This window comes from Schistocerca cancellata, chromosome 12 (assembly GCF_023864275.1).
Source record: "Schistocerca cancellata isolate TAMUIC-IGC-003103 chromosome 12, iqSchCanc2.1, whole genome shotgun sequence".
Taxonomy (NCBI): Eukaryota; Metazoa; Arthropoda; class Insecta; order Orthoptera; family Acrididae; genus Schistocerca; species Schistocerca cancellata.
Window position 1 is genome coordinate 167646354 of NC_064637.1, and position 14641 is coordinate 167660994.

At 33.9% G+C, this 14641-nt stretch overlaps 1 protein-coding gene across 8 annotated transcripts in view; it reads left to right on the top strand.

Moving 5' to 3' along the window:
* Positions 1 to 14641, top strand: part of LOC126109689 (fasciclin-1) — a 670295-nt gene that overhangs the window by 539712 nt on the left and 115942 nt on the right. The gene's annotated exons all lie outside the window — the stretch shown is intronic.

The following is a 14641-nucleotide window of genomic DNA, read 5'->3' on the forward strand; positions in this document are numbered from 1 at the left end:
TCCAAATGCTCAATGTTCGAGTCATACTTGCACTTCCTGGATGAATTTTTATCTAAATATTCGGCCACCCGGGGCTCACAATTCCGTCACTTTCATTTCTGGCCTAGCCCTGCACATGAAATAAGTAGTGAGGAATTGGCAGCTGGTCACGGTTCCTCACTCGCTGTAGGCTGTGAGGTGATATGCTCACCACTTCTTACTGCCTGCCGCAAACTTCTCGACTTCCCACCGTACTCTTGCACACCCCTCCCCTGAGGCCTTTTACTTGTCGACAATATAGCCAGCAGGCTGAAAAGATGCTAAAGAGCAGCCGCACAACTGTGGCTTAGTTATGTTAATAGCTGTAAGCAGACTAGCCAGATGTAATGTAATTCTTCTTCTTCTCACATATCCCTCTGCCTTTTTCATTTTGACCTTCGTCCATTGTTGCCAATACTGTTTTAAAACTCTTAGTCATTGAGTCTTCAGACACACAGAAATGAAAATTTTCTTTGTATCGTCATGCGGTTTCGGTCTTAAAAACCATTTTCAAGCACCTGCACACATTTGGTGACTGTACCATCAACACCTCCTGTGAAGGTTAGTACTGACACATGCAAAACTGCTGTCCACTCATAGCACATGGCTAGCACGTTATTTAGATTTAACATGCATGATACAGTGCAGTGATAAGTCTGCTCTCTGTACATTTTAGCTTTACATATGTCAAGTCTAGCATGCAAGATAGTAGCATACGTATTGTGTTTCTGGACCAAAGAGAATATTTTTTAAAAATTCCCAAATGTAAAACGATCTTTTAGTTTTGTTATTACCCCCATTAAAAAATTTATTTGCATCAGTGAACGAACTTTTCATGTAATAAATGTTTCTCTTTATATATCAGTGATTGAGTTTTTAATTAAAATGTTAAAGCATATCTCAATCATAATTGTTTTAAGTTTTCCATATAAATAAAAAGGAAACATACTCCAAAGCTGAGCTGTTTCAAAACCTAGGAAATTAGTATAAAGGGAAACATGGATTAAATTATGCTGATTTAGAAGATTAGTGTAATGAAATTGGTTATTCAACTGCAATTTATTGACTATTCTAATGAAAGAAATGAGATCTATGATAAAAAGTTCTTTTATATCATTTTTCAATTATTCTAAATAAAGAAAAATAATCGCTCTTTACACAACATTAATAATAACGAATTCAATAATAAATCTTCAAAGAAACTCAATGAAATCTGTAAATCAAAGATTTAGAAAAAAAATGTTACAAACTTAATAAACAACACTGAATCGATGGATCTGAGGATAACAGTAATAACATCGATAATGGGGATAATTTTCAAAAGCTTCTAGTACAGATACATCATGCAATTAAACAAATTATCAGAAAAAATTATCTGGTTTCAGACAATGACTTTTTAAAATCAACTAATCGAATAGATAAGCTTTTCCTTTTACAACTAATATAATTACTTACGAAATTAATAATATTGTTGAACCACAAGAATCTTTTAATGAGATTAAAGTAGTACTAATCACTAAATTTAAGAGCCATCAAATCAAATATGAATTTGTAATCTTATTTCAAAAGACAAGAATTTAATTTTAAAACAAGTAAGAAGTTTTATTAAGAACAACTAATTTAGAAGATTAATGTCAAAAAGCAATGAATGAACTATTAAAAGAAATGCAAAGGAAAAAAATCTGATTGACCTTTATTTTATATAAATAGTTTTGACAGACACAATTCAATTTCTTCTTATATCGATTCACCAAAAGAAATTATAGAATTTTATTTTTAATTAATGTAAAAAAAATGCAGTTCAAAAGTGATTTTATTGAATAAAGAAATCACCTTTATATCGAGGAAATGATAACTCTTCTGTGTGAAAATTTTAACAAATGGGATTAGAATTAGATGAATTCTTGGAAAAAAAGAAAATTAATTTTCATGTTTAATTAACAGAGTTTCCAGAATTAGAAAAGGTCAAATAATGTTTATGCATAACCTCATTACCATACAAAAAAGAAACAGGAGAAACATGTTACTCTTCTTTTAATTTGGGAAGGAAATAATTCCCAAACACAAATTCATCCTAGTGATAGACGTTTAAGAAGTTTTTTATTCACAGGAAAAATAAGGCAATAACGAAAACGATTTTAAAGAACTACAAACTGATAAGCTTGTACATGATCAATAAAATTAAACTATTTCATTATGAGTATCTTTTGTAATTTATCCAGGTTTTGGATGACTTTAAAAAATGTTAACACTTGTCAAAGTGTTATATTGAAAAACAATCACCACTTTCATTTAGCTATGTAAATATTATAATACTGACTATAAAAATCTTGTTACAAATCCAGTTAAAGATGCAGCAAAAATATTTGTTGAAATATTAAAACCAAACTGTATAGTAACTGCATAAATATATATTCAAAACATACAAATGATGATAAAAAAATCTGTGAAAAAAGGATTTACTATTGGCAAAAAAGAGTAAGAGAGATGGTCATCATTTGAGAGGAAAATATTGTGAAAGTCCTCACAAAGATTGAATTTTACATATCAAAACCCTAATTTTATTTCACTTTATATTCATAATTTAACAAATTACAACGTTCATTAGCAGTAGAGTAAGAATATATTAATGTTATTTCAAAGGATATTGTTATCAGGAGAAAGAAAACTGGCGTTCTACGGATCAGAGCGTGGAATGTCAGGTCCCTTAATCGAGCAGATAGTTTAGAAACTTTAAAAAGGGAAATGGATAGGTTAAAGTTAGATATAGTGGGAATTAGTGAAGTTCGGTGGCAGGAGGAACAAAACTTTTGGTCAGGTGAATACAGAGTTATAAATACAAAATCAAATAGGGGTAATGCAGGAGTAGGTTTAATAATGAATAAAAAAAAGTAGGTGCACAGGCAAGCTACTACAAACAGCATAGTGAATGCATTATTGTGGCCAAGATAGACATGAAGCTCACGCCTACTACAATAGTACAAGTTTATATGCCAACTAGCTTCACAGATGAGGAAAAGTATGATGAGATAAGAGAAATTATTCAGATAGTGAAGGGAGACGAAAATTTAACAGTCAAGAGTGACTGGAACTCGATAGTAGGAAAAGGAACAGACAGAAAAGTAGTAGTTGAATATGGAATGGGGGTAAGAAATGAAAGAGGAAGCCGCCTGGTAGCGTTTGCACAGAGCATAACTTAATCATAGCTAACACTTGGTTCAAGAATCATGACAGAAGGTTGCATACATGGAAGACGCCTGGAGATACTGGAAGCTTTCAGAGAGATTATATAATGGTAAGACAGAGATTTAGGAACCAGGTTTTAAACTGTAAGACATTTCCAGGGGCAGATGTGGACTGGGACCAAAATCTGTTGGTTATGAACTGTAGATCAAAACTAAAAGAAGGTGGGAATTTAAGGAGATGGGACATGGGTAAACTGAAAGAACAAGAGGTTATAGAGCGCTTCAGGGAGAGCATTAGAGAACGATTGACAAGAATGGGGGAAAGAAATACAGTAGAACACGAATGGGTAGCTTTGAGAGATGAAATAGTGAAGGTAGCAGAGGATCAAGTAGGGAAAAAGACGAGGGCTAATAGAAATCCTTGGGTAACAGAAGAGATGTTGAATTTAATTGAGGAAAGGAGAAAATATAAATATGCAGTAAATGAAGCAGGCAAAAAGGAATACAAACGTCTCAAAAATGATATTGACAGGAAGTGCAAGATGGCTAGAGGACAAATGTATGGATGTAAAGGCTTATCTCACTATGGTAAGATAGATACTGCCTACAGGAAAATTAAAGAGACCTTTGGAGAAAGGAGAACCACTTGTATGAACATCAAGAGCTCAGATGGAAACCTAGTTCTAAGCAAAGAAGGGAAAGCAGAAAGGTGGAAGGAGTATATAGAGGGTCTACTCAAGGGCGATGTACTTGAGGACAATATTATGGAAATGGAAGAGGATGTAGATGAAGATGAAATGGGAGATACGATACTGCGTGAAGAGTTTGACAGAGCACTGAAAGACCTGAGTCGGAAGAAGGCCCCAGGAGTAGACAACATTCCATTAGAACTACTGACGGCCTTGGGAGAGCCAGTCCTGACAAAACTCTTACCATCTGGTGAGAAAGATGTATGAGACAGGCGAAATACCCTCAGACTTCAAGAAGAATATAATAATTCTAATCCCAAAGAAAGCAAGTGTTGACAGATGTGAAAATTACCGAACTATCAGTTTAATAAGTCACAGCTGCAAAATACTAACACGAATTCTTTACAGACGAATGGAAAAACTGGTAGAAGCCGACCTCGGGGAAGATCAGTTTGGATTTCGTAGAAATGTGGAACACGTGAGGCAATACTGACCTTACGACTCATCTTAGAAGAAAGATTAAGGAAAGGCAAACCTACGTTTCTATCATTTGTACACTTAGAGAAAGCTTTTGATAATGTTGACAGCAATACTCTTTCAGATTCTGAAGGTGGCAGGGGTAAAATACAGGGTGCGAAAGGCTATTTACAATTTATACAGAAGCCAGATGGCAGTTATAAGAGTCGAGGGGCATGAAAGGGAAGCAGTGGTTGGGAAGAGAGTGAGACAGGGTTGTAGCCTATCCCTGATGTTATTCAATCTGTATATTGAGCAAGCAGTAAAGGAAACAAAATAAAAGTTCAGAGTAGGTATTAAAAATTCAGGGAGAAGAAATAAAAACTTTGAGGTTTGCCGATGACATTGTAATTCTGTAATTCTGTCAGAGACAGCGAAGGACTTGGAAGAGCAGTTGAATGGAATGAACAGTGTCTTGAAAGGAGCATATAAGATGAACATCAACAAAAGCAAAACGAAGATAATGGAATGTAGTCGAATTAAATCGGCTGATGCTGAGGGAATTAGATTAGGAAACGAGACACTTACAGTAGTAGAGGAGTTTTGTTATTTGGGGAGCAAAATAACTGATGATGGTCGAAGTAGAGAGGATATAAAATGTAGACTGGCAATGGCAAGGAAAGCGTTTCTGAAGAAGAGAAATTTGTTAACATCGAGTATAGATTTAACTGTCAGGAAGTCGTTTCTGAAAGTATTTGTATGGAGTGTAGCCATGTATGGAAGTGAAACATGGACGATAACTAGTTTGGACAAGAAGAGAATAGAAGCTTTCGAAATGTGGTGCTACAGAAGATTAGATGGGTTGATCACAGAATTGGGGAGAAGAGGGCTTGTGGCACAACTTGGCTAGAAGAAGGGACCGGTTGGTAGGACATGTTCTGAGACATTGAGGGATCACCAGTTTAGTATTGGAGGGCAGCGTGGAGGGTAAAAATCGTAGAGGGAGACCAAGAGATGAATAGACTAAACAGATTCAGAAGGATGTAGGTTGCAGTAGGTACTAGGAGCTGATGAAGCTTGCACACGATAGAGTAGCATGGAGAGCTGAATCAAACCAGTCTCAGGACTGAAGACCACAACAACATCATTTCAAAAATTTATTTCTGTCAGTAAAAAGATTGAGGATGGTTTAACATTTTTTTTTGATACGTTTAAATATATGGCCTGAAGTATTCATTAATTATCTTCTAATCTTACTAAAGAACAGTTTAGGGAAATAGCAGCATATTTTAAAGGTTTTTAGAATTAATAATAAAAAAGGTCTTACAAGCAAAAATGGTTAAAAAAATTTCTACTTGAGACTTAATAAAAAAAATTTGTGATAAAGGTTATATTCTTGCAAAATTAGTTCGGAAAAGATTTCATTTTAAAAATTTTAGAGATATATGTATGAAATCTTACGAACTCAATATATTTTGGTATTTTCCAGCACTTGGTTTATCTTGAAATTCTGTTAAAAATCACAAGAATTTAATTAGATTTATCGGACGATTATGACATGATTTTTGTGTCTTGAAGAAGGAATTTGAGGTGGCATTTCTCAAAGTATTAAAATATACGCCAAATCAAATAATAAATACCGAGAAACCATCAAATTATACAGCATTTTTAAATACAAATAATTATAATGGTTGGGCAATGTCTTCATTTTTACCATTAAACATTTTGAGTGGTTAGAACCAAAATATTTTAGTTCCAAAAAAAAAATACATGTTTTATGTAAGAATTTACCAGGAGGAGGACATAAATTACCAACAACATTAAATATAAACCTATTTTTCGTTATTATTATACAAATCTTGAACAATGTTTAAAAATTAACGAAAATTCATAAAATAGTATATTTTTTACACCTAGATTGGTCAAAATACAACTGAAAAATTAGAAAATGATTTCTATAAGGTAATGAATATTTCAGTATTTGAAAAATACTAAATATAAATAGACAGAATACTGAGAAAGTTAGATCAACATGTAAAATATATTTTGAAATCAAATTATGAACATACTACTGTATTTTAGAAAATATAGTCACAGTTTGTTTATATGAAAAACAGTAGCAAGATAAACATATATAATATTGATTTATTTATTGGAATGAGTATTCTAGACATAATGTGATGTCTCAAAAATATTGACATAGATTAGTTTATTTGTAATTAAGAACAGAAGGTGTTTTTTATGAAGATATGAAATCGATGCTAAACGAATTTGACAAAAAGAGATTATTGAAATGATAATATTTATGGAATTCCACATGTAAACAAGGTAGTTGTATGAAAAAGAAAACCTGTGCAAACACTATGTCAGTTTAATATCAAAAAATGTATACTTATAAAGTTGGTGATACAGAAGTGAAAAGACAAAATGTAAAGGGGTAAAAAAAGTGAAATTAGTTTTGATTATAAAAATTGTATGTATATATATATATATACACCTGAACGATTAATTGTTTTACTTTGCTATATATATATATATATATATATATATATATATATATATATAGCAAAGTAAAACAATTAATCGTTCATGTAGGAATTGTATACAGTGGAATGTATTCAAATTGTGCAGACAATGATACACATTTTTAATAAAATGACTTAATTAATACATTTCATTATAAATTTAAAGAAAATAGATGATAACAATGACTTCTTATGTGAATTGAGAAGTTGCATAGAAGATTAACCATAATGGATATTTCTTCATGATATGGGTTTTTTTTTCTTTCTTTCAGATATACTCTACAAAGAAATGTCCCAGAAAAGCATTCATCCCATTTTTTATGTATTCTGATTCATAATTTTTAGTTACTTATGAATTTCCTTTTCTTGTTTGCTTAATGGACAAATCATTTTATTTTCACTTATAAAGATACATTTTTTAAATTATATTACATATATGTAAATGGAGTCTTCTTCAGATCTAAACTGACATACAGCATTTAAAAAGTTTAAATAATTATTGATGAAAATAATAATCCATGGTTTAAAGCCTTAAGCATGTTCATAATTAAGATAGTCTTACTTTTCTAATGTAACTCCCACCCTCAACTGGAGGTATTGAAAGGAAATGAAAAATCAACTGTCTTCAGCAATGATGGAGGTCTTTCTTCTTTAATTATAAAGAAAATGAAGTAATTTATCCATTACAATTATTTGGTAGAATTTTTTAAGGATGTAATTTGGGAAAGAAGTTACTGTTCTTTGATGGACTAATGATAATAGCACACTTCCAAAAGAAGGTAAAAAAATTGTGTTCTTGTTATATTTGAGCCAGACTTCATTTCACAGAAACATCCAAAAGAAAATTTTTTTCCAATTTCTTTCTCTGAACTACAAACTACCGAATTTTCTGTTTCAGTGGAATAACTTGTAGCAAGATAACACTGATTAACCTAATTTCGTTTACATTTGGCATACCTCACTTTCTTTTTTCAAATTAGGTTAGAAAACAACAAATAATCAGGTTAGATTTTTGTAATTTATGTCAAAATTGCAAGAAACGAATTTTTTCCTTAATAAAGGTGGAGTCTACATTTCCCCTCCATCCACCTTTCAGCGAAAATTTTTTTTTAAAGTAATATATAAATCCATTTAGTTTTATTGAAAGCTATTCTATCTAGTTCAAATACAATGAAAATATGATTCACAAGTTAAATTCTTTTTCCATGCATAATTATAACGTAGATAGAAACTTTTTTCATTACATAAATGAACTTTCAGTAAAAAATTCAAAAGTTTTGGTTTTAAAAGAATTCAATTTATATAGATAAAGACAAGATGAGCATGAACAACTTCATTAAAAAAATGTTGTATATGTTATTCAGAGGTGGATATCTTCCATTTCAAATGTTGAACTTTTTATAACTAAAAGTTGTACAAATGTTTTATTACTTTTAGATAATAAATATAAAAACTACTCTTCCATATCATTGCACTAAAATTATTTTTTTCATTACAGAAAATTATTCATGTTACTGAATGAATAAATAAATTGTAAATCAGTGAAAATGTTATTTGTGGATACAGATAAATTTTCAAATGGGAAGTCAACAGAAGTGTAATCTTGTTTTATATTAAGGAATTTTTAAAAATATTCTCTTTTTGTCCAGAAACCCCCATATGTATACTACTCAACGTATATATCCTCAGACTTCAGGAACAAAGTAATAATTCCGACTTCAAAGACAGCAGGTGCTGACAGGTGTGAATATTACCAAACATTCAGTGTAATAAGTTATTGTTACAAAATACGGACATGAATTATTTACAGAAGAGTGGGAAATGGGTAGAAGCCAGTTCGGGGAAGGTCAGTTTGGTGAAAAATTAGGAAGATGTGAGTCAATACTGATTGTAAGACATGTCTCACAATATAGCTTAAAGAAAAGCAAACCTGGCTTTATAGGAATTGTAGACTTAGAGAAAGCTTTTGCCGATGTTGACTGCAATACACACATTGAAATTTTGGAGTAAAAGGTCTTACATATCTCAAGTAGAAACCTGAGGTGCACACTTACCACAGTTGAAGAACTTGGAAGGGAAACAGTAAGACAGTGTTGTACCCTACCCTCACAATACTCAAGTGTGCAAGAAATTTGGAAAATGAATTCAGTTTCAGGGAGAAGAAATTAAAACTTTCAGGTTTGCCAACAGCGTTGCAAGTCTATCAGACACAGTAAAGGACTTGGAAGAGCAGTTAAGTAGAATGGATAGTGTCTTGAAAAGCAGATGATATAAAGGCATGTTTGCCTTTCTGTAAACTATATTGTGAGACATCGTGGAGTCAGTATTGACTTGTAGATTCTTTTTTTCGGAATCCAATCTGATCTTCCCCAAAATCGGCTGGTTTTTCAACTCTTTTTATTTATTTATTTATAGTTCCATGGGAGCAAATTAAGGAGAATTCTCCATGGTCATGGAACTAGTCAATACATGAAATTATAACACGATTATTAGAAACAGATGAAATGAAATATAAAAAAACATATTCAGGTGACAAGTCGTAAGTTTCAATAAAGAAAATCAACAATGTAACACTGGAATTTGCTTAATTTTTCAGCTCTTCCAGGAGCTTCTCGACAGAATAGCAGTGAGCCATGAGGAAACTCTTCAGTTTAGACTTAAAAGCGTTTGGGCTACTGCTAAGATTTTTGTGTTCTTGTGGTAGGTTATTGAAAATGGATGCAGCAGAATAGTGCACTCGTTTCTGCACAAGAGTCAAGGAAGTGTATTCCAAATGCAGTTTTGATTTCTGACTGAAAGCTGCTAACTCTTGAGACTAAGCTAATATTGCTAACAACAAATGACATTAAAGAAAATATATACTGTGAGGGCAATGTCAGAATTCCCAGACTATTGAATAGGGGTCGACAAGAGGTTCTCGAACTTACACCTCGAACAGCTCGTTTTTGAGCCAAATAATACCCTTTTGAATCAGAAGAATTACCCCAAAAAATAATACCATATGACATAAGCGTATGAAAATATGCGAAGTAGACTACTTTTAGTGTTGAACTGTCACTTATTTCAGATACCGTTCTAATGGTAAATAAAGCAGCATTTAGTTTCTGAACATTGGATTTCCACAACAGCTTACTATCTATCCGAATGCCTAGGAACTTGAACTGTTCCATCTCGCTTATAATATGCCCATTCTGTCTGATCCAAATATCGGTTCTTGTTGAATTGTGAGTTAGAAACCGTAAAAACTGAGTCTTACTGTGATTTAGCATCAAATTATTTTCCACAAACCACGAACTTATTTCATGAACTACATTATGTGATAATGTTTCAATATTACACACAAGATCCTTCACTACCAAGCTGGTGTCATCAGCAAACAGAAATATTATTGAATCACCTGTAATACTAGAATGCATATCATTTATATAAATAAGCAGCAGCAGCAGCCCCAGCACCGACCCTTGGGGAACGCCCCACTCAACAGTGCCCCATTGGGACTGAACATAACAACCACTCTCACTATTGCGGAGAATTACCTTCTGCTTTCTGTTCTTAAAGTAAGAGGCGAACCAATTGTAAGGTACTCCCCTTACTCCATAATGGTCCAACTTCTGCAGTAATATTTTGTGGTCAACACAGTCAAAAGCCTTCGTTAAATCAAAGAAAACACCTAGCATTCGCAACCTTCTGTAAATAATTTGTGTCAGTATTTTACAACAATGGCTTATTATTTAAATGTTCTTTTGGACTCTACGATAGTGAAGCCATTGTCACAGTACATAAAAAATTTTCTGTAACAAGTAGGGGTTACTTTACTAGTTTCAACAAACTGTGTCATCATTTTCAAATGTAAAACATCAGTTGTACAGTAAATAATGGGAAATATTCAACTGCTGTTTTACATTTGAAAATGACTATGTAGGTCGTTGAAACCAGTAATGTAACCCCTTCTTTTTAAAGAAGAAATTTATGTATTGTGACTCTGGCTTCACTGTCATAGTGCCGAGTAAACATTTAGGTTGGATTTTGGTCGCACTCCTTTTGACAATTATGTCGGAATATAGAATGACTTATTACACTTATAGTTCGGTAAAACTCTTACCTATCAGCACCTGCTTTCTTTATAATTGAAATTAAGGATAAGATCAGCATCAACAAGGGCAGTGGCATGTATTCTAGTTAAATCAGACGATGCTCTGCGGATTAGATTAGGAAATGACACACTAAAAGCAATAGATGACTTTTGCTGTTCAGACAGAAAAATAAGTGATGTTGGTCAAATCAAACATGACCTAAATTACAGACTGTATATAGAGTATTTTCTAATGCTGTTTTTGTGGAATGTAGCATCGTATGGAAGTGAAACGCGCACTATAAGCAGTCCAGAGAAGAACAGAACAGGAACTACTGAGATATATTGCTATAATAGAGTGCTGAAGACTAAATGGGTTGATCACATAACAAATGAGATGGTACTGGGTCAAACTGTGGAGACAATTTTGTGGCACAACGTAGCACAAATTATTTAAAAGCAGTCTTGATCGTAGCCGATGTTATCTTCTGACCGTTGTCGGCCTTTTCATTATGGGCCATCTTGATCAGAGTTTGCTCCATCTGTATGGTGGCGATGGCGCCTATTCATTGGGAGCTCCAAGTTGTAGTACAGCCAACTTATTAATTTTCCTGTTATGTCTTTTTTCTGCACATTGCCTTGTGTAATTAATTTGGAAAAAAAACAGGGGGGGGGGGGCAATGTTGCTCAATGCGAGGGGTAATTTATACATTTGAATATAATGAAATTAGCTTCAAAACTTGCTTTTAATAAACAATGTGTGGCTTTTAGAGTTATTCCAAAATATGCAGCAGCAATGTTAAATACGAAATCTCAGCCTAGCAATGTTGTAAGTACAATGGAAAAGCAGTAACCTCTGTATGAAGCATGAAATTAGAGTCGCTTATAGAATGAAAGATGCTTGTAAGTTTCAAATGTATAAATTACACCTCGTATCGAGCAGCATGATGTCCCTCCTGTTTTTTCTTTTTCAATTTACTTAGTATTATTGATGACAAAATTAATTACACATGGGAATGTGAAAAAAAAGACATAACAGGAAAATTAATAACTTGACTGCACTACAACTTGGAGCTCTCAATGAATAGGGCATCATACAGATGATGGGCCATAATTAAAAGACCGAAAACGGTCGGAAGTCAATATCGGCTGCGATCACGACTACTTTTAAATAATTTTCTCATAAGATCGCTGTTGTGCGACAATGTTACATTAAAACTGTCAACGTAGCCGAAACTGGAAACTGATTGAAGCGACACATTCTCAGGCATCAAGGAACTGTCATTCTATGATAGGAGGGAAATATGTGGCTAAACATTGTAGAGGGAGACCAGGGCCTAGACACAGACTGACGCAGGCTGCAGTAGTCACGCACAGGACAGAGCTGAAGGCCACAGCATCAACAGTCACTGCGTACTTCAACAATGGCTACCCTAAACAAGAAAAGAAAACTTAAATCGCTCCAGTCTCCTTTAAACAACGTAAACAAAATATAGTTTTTTCGTATTACGAGACTAACCTTTCATTAATTCTCCCTTTCGCCACACATCATAAATGTGTTATGGCAGACTTTTTCAGTTACTCCCATATTTAAATGTAGTCGTATAAGAGGTCGTTCGTTCCAATCTGTAACCAGATGAGAAATTAGAAGTTTGAGTTAGCATCTCCATGTGATATCGTTTCTTCTTGCGACGTGGGCAGTCTGTTAAAACAATGGCGATTGTCGATTCATTGATTCCATATAGCGCTGTCCCGGTAGTAACGCTTTCTACTTCGCCGTTAATCGATATTGCTATCGTAAGTTACTGTTATTTACCCCCCATTTTTTTATGGGAATCATTATATACGATTTGTTTGAAAACAAAAGTATTGGCCTCAGAAATGGTCTTTGGGCGCTGAAGCACCAGAATTTGAAGAACGCCCAAGAGACTGTGAAGCCCGTGGTGACTTGAATGCGCGGTTGGGAAAGTAGCACCTTTTGATATCTTCATCTGACCTATGCAGGAGTACAATTTTCCTGCAGTGCGGCAGTAGTTGTGTTGAATGTCATACTCCTTCAGTCTGGAGGCGGGAGACACTGTTGGCTACTAGGGTTGTGGAAAGTATGAAATAATTGCACGTCGTCGAGGGCAACAAAGGACACAAATAGGCAACTTCTGTTTCCAGTCAACTCCTGCCTGTTATTAGTGTGAGTTGTTGTAGTAGTTAGGTTTAACTACTTCTAAGTTCTAGGGGAGTGATCACCACAGCAGTTAAGTCCCATAGTGCTCAGAACCATTTGCTGATTTTACTGAAGAACTTCTCGTGTGGAATGCTCAGAACTGAGGTCATGACACCAAAAGATAGTTTGCAGCAATGAGGTTATCCCACATTATCAACTCTTAGTGAATGTGTTCAACAAACTGCGAAGATGTATGCAAGCTCTGAAGCCACAATTATCAAATACCGGGATAAAGATGCTTAGATTGCCACGTTTGTTAGAACATTATAATGTGTTCTTGAGGTTCAAAATTAGCATTTGTTCGTAAGTGACCATGATACTGGAATTCGACAAATTATACCAATGTAGTCTACATCCTACAAGATGTACTAATGTCCTTAAATGTTAAATTTATCAATTAGTTAGTTACATATTCCGTAGGTCATTTAAACGATTCTTTTATGGAAGTGTGGAACTAGGCAGTTTACACTATGTGTCCACAGGATTATTGTTTACATTTTTTAGTCGTACTCGTGGAACTACATTTAAAAATATTTGTAAAAAATAATGTACCACTGTTTAAATAAAAATTCTTCTATGCAATAGGAGGAGTTGTCCGGGACAAATGGTTTTAGGTTACATTTAAAATTTCCTTTGCTGCCCATCATACATTTTATGTTATTGGATATACGATCCAAGATTTTTGTTGCTGCTTACTGAACTCTTTTTCTGAGCCACTGACTGCTCTGATAATGGTAATAAAGATCATTTTACACTGTAGTGTTTTGAGTATGGACGTCACTGTTATTCTCAACATCGATGCATTATTAATGACGAGTTACGTTAGCGAATATATGTGTTGTGGCTTTGCAATTAAAACGGCTAATTTCTTGAACACATTACGACTACGGCTGAACACCACATATAATTGCTACTACTCGCTTGTGTGCAGTCAGTACTTTCTTTCCAAGTGACGAGTTACCCCAGAAAATTGTTCCACAACTGTCTTCCCATCCGTGTGCTACATTAATTGTTGGTATGACTGTGTTTGTTGTACAGGAATAAATATAGTGCGTCTTCTCAAAATGTGGAAATAATCCAGTATCAGAGAACAACTAGTTAATTCTTTGAAAAACGTCATTAAAAATCTGTTCTGTTGGTTTCTTGTTAATTGAATTTGTAACACTAGTATTGCCTGCAAAAAGTGCCAATTCTGGTTGTCGAATGTTAAGTGGAAGGCGTAGGGGTGGATCCAAAACTGAACAGTGTGGAACTCCCTTTGAGATTCCTCCCCAGTCACTAAAATTTTGTATCCTCCAAACATTCTTTGAATTATTCAGCACGAGGTTTTGCTTTCTGCTAGTTAAATGTGTCAGCATTCTCATTTTGTATATTAGTGGTGTCAAAAAATGGTTCAAATGGGTATGAGCACTATGGGACTTAACATCTATGGTCATCAGTCCCCTAGAACTTAGAACTACTTAAACCTAACTAAC